Raw genomic sequence first — 3,409 nt, forward strand, 5'->3', positions numbered from 1 at the left:
ACTGGGGGGCTGGGGCCTGGGGGTGGGGGCAGCAGGTCAGGAATGAGGGGCACTGGGTCAGGACTGGCTGTTGATGTTTATAAATGGGTCCTGGTACAAAAAAGGTTGAGGACCACTGCTCTAAGGGATAGCCAGAGACAGGGTTATTGATGTTATTTGTGGCAGAGTGAGGGAGGTAATGAGGCTATGCAAAGTGGTGACTCTTTCTATTCATTTCTGAATTGAAAAACTCAAACTGAAATAAATAAAAGCAACTGGAAATCTTCCCACCCATGCAAAGTCATGAATGTAGAGAAGACAGTAAACACAGACCTAATTAACCTTGCAGACCTGGCTACCCAATATCCCACAGGAGACCTAAGGAGGTAAATCACAAACCTTTGTATCCAAACTCAGGGGGACTTCAGTCAGTGTACCTCTGAAAATCAGGTCATTTATTCTGGGTGTCTAATGATGGGCACCCAAGTTAGAAAACACTGGCCTAACAGTGCTCTCAGATAATGTTCTACCCCTCCCCACTAAACTACTTGATCCTTTCTCAGGTCCATACACTCTCCAAATGCCTTTAAGTTAACTCTTACCTTTCCTAAAGCCAGAGGCCTTGAAAATCCACCAGGAACACTTTGAAGCACTAACACCTGCATAAAGTATTTTTTTCACCACTCTCAGTGCCACAACTGAAGGATGAAGGCCTATTATTCAACTTCTAAATGTTCAAGACATTGCACAAGCAACACCATTCTATGGCAATGGTTCAAACTAAAACTAGGAGCTTTTCTACATTACAGGCCTTCTACTAGCAGAAGATCTGCTGGCATGCAGAAACTGCCATGAGAAAATTGCCAAAGAATATATATACACAACTGCACGGCTTCTGACAACTTTGTTACTCAGGAGTTTTAACAGCGGGCTATAGTGCACTCAGAGACACACCATCTGTTAAAGGGGCCACTGAAAGTGGTGGAAAGCTTGGACACCTCTGTAAGTGTTCCTGTGGACAGCCAAAGCCTTCTGTCCCTCGCAGACCTAGCATTGCTCTGTTAACAAAAAGAAAGGATTCTACCACCATAAGGGAGCCGTCAGTATATATACATTCACAATTTGCCAGCAGAACTTGAGTTGGGTAAACTTCCAAAAATGCATATCTGAAGTAACTTTCCAATCAGAATGCTTATCTGAATGTACCTGACAATAGCAATGTAGCAGCTCCTTGTGTAGTCCATCACTATTTCTCCTCATTACTGACTGAGAGCTGGAAAAGTTGAGTCACAGGAACACAAGGAGAGAAAAAAATGAGCTAATCACTTCTTGGTCTTGAAAAGTTAGGGTTAGTGTTGATATTAGGGTGGAGGATTGAGTGGGAGAAGTTCCTTTCATCCTCAGAAATCTCTTGCCTACCTATGTAATTTTCCCCTTCTGCAATGCTTTGGAAACCCACCACTAGCCATCTATTCTGAACAGAAAGAAGTTGACCTTTCAGAAAAGGGTAAAAGAGAAAGAAAAATACAATTATTCTACCTTCATTGAAGGCAAAACCATTCCTTCCTTGAGACATTCCAAGCTGGCTGGCAGATCCACAGCAAGCCATAGTGGTGATATCTTGGGAAGAGTCTCAAAGCATTGCAACGTTAGTTCAATATGAAGATCCCCAGCATGGAATTTTTAGCTGGTGTCCCAGTAGCTAACTGATTTCTTGTCCTGGCTATTAACCTTAAGAATGTACAAAGTTAATTTTCACATTCTTCATTAGGAAGGTCACCTGACCTGACGTGCTCTGTTGAGAAACTTGGATATACAAAGGCAGTAGCAGAAACAACTGCAGCCAGCATGAAAATTGATTGCATCTTAACATGTGAGCTGGAAACTGGGAGCCATTTTTAACATCTTTCCATAAGAAGGAGGTGAAACAAGTTAATTGCTAGGGGCATAACCTAAGCCTCCCATGCTGAGACCACTGAAATTAAATGGATTCCTTGTCTCACTTGCCCCGTAAATGTTTTTACAGCAAAGGGTAAATGAATGGGATTTGTGTGCAAGGAAGAAAGATTTTCTTGTGTATCTATATTTGTTAAGTTAATTCAACAAGTTACACCATGCCTCTATGTAGGCATATGAATGTCTTGTATATCACTGGTTTCACTATTTCAGTGTTATGTGCAGAATGGAAAGCTCTTAGCTTGAGAGTTTTCCTATCCTTGGCTATAGGATTTTTGTATGCAACATAAGAAGTGGGGAGTGTCACAGAGAAGCAGAAATTTCCTGTTACTTTAAGGGAGACTCAGCAGTAGGGAGGACCCCAGGTGGGCTAGGCTGCTGTTGTGGGCTACAGGAGAACAGGCTGCCAGGATCTTAGGGGCTGTGAGTGCCTATTGCAGAGTGAGCTGCTCTGCATTAGTACCATAAGGCTGAACTGGCTTGGGGTTGCAGAGCACCTATTGCAGAGCTAGCTGCTAGGGAATAGTATCATAGAGTAAAGCCAGACTTGAAGAGCTAGGGCATGACAATGCCTCCTAACCTAGCAGCTGTACACTGTTCTGGAGGGCAGCCTGCCTAAGTAGAAACACCTGTGAGTGGCCAGGAAGCCACATGACCCAATACAAGTAGGGCTTAGGCAGCATATAAGCCCAGGGCTAGAGCTAAAGAAGTAGTCTGATGTGGAAAACTGTTAAGCAAAGAGCTCTGCATGGAGAGGACTGTGGTTTGCTTGACTTGAAGACTATAAGTAAGAAACTGAATGCTTGCAAAGAGTCTTACTTTTTATAGTAGAGTACTTACAGTTTCCATTATAGCCCAGGGCTTTACTTCTTGTTATAGTTTATTTGAGAGGACCAGATTTGGGGCTGATGGGGAGGTGGAGATCTCAGAGGTGCCAGATGGGCATATGGTTATTCTGAGACCTGTAATAGTGAGCCAAGGCCCTTGGAAGGTACACCCAGTGCCCTAGAGGAGGGGATACTTTGCCTTAGTGGGGTGAAGGCAAAACTACGAGAAGCAAAGTGGAACCTAGGGTTACCATATTTCCAGGACCAAAAAAGAGGGCATCTGTCACACGTAGGGGATGGGTGGTGTGGGGCAGGAAGTATGACTGAGAGGACAGTGATGGGCAGGGGCCAGGCACTAGTACAACCTGTTGTCCCTAACTGCCAAGCCACAACCCGTTTGCCCCCCACCCCCTGGCCCTGCTGCTGCCCCTCACTCCTGACTCACTGACCCCAGCCATGCTAATGCCCCTTGCTCCAAACCACAGTACCCTGCCCCCTGGGCCATGATGGTGTGTGTCCCCCACCACCACCATTCCTGCTGGTGCCCCTCACTCTTGATCCGCAGCCCCCTGAGGCTGCCAGTGCCCCCCACAGTCCCCCTCTCTCCCATGCCCTCCACTCCTGACCTGCAGCCTTGTCCATGTCCA

This window comes from Gavialis gangeticus, unplaced genomic scaffold (assembly GCF_001723915.1).
Source record: "Gavialis gangeticus isolate Ggan-Ray unplaced genomic scaffold, GavGan_comp1, whole genome shotgun sequence".
Classification (NCBI taxonomy): domain Eukaryota; kingdom Metazoa; phylum Chordata; order Crocodylia; family Gavialidae; genus Gavialis; species Gavialis gangeticus.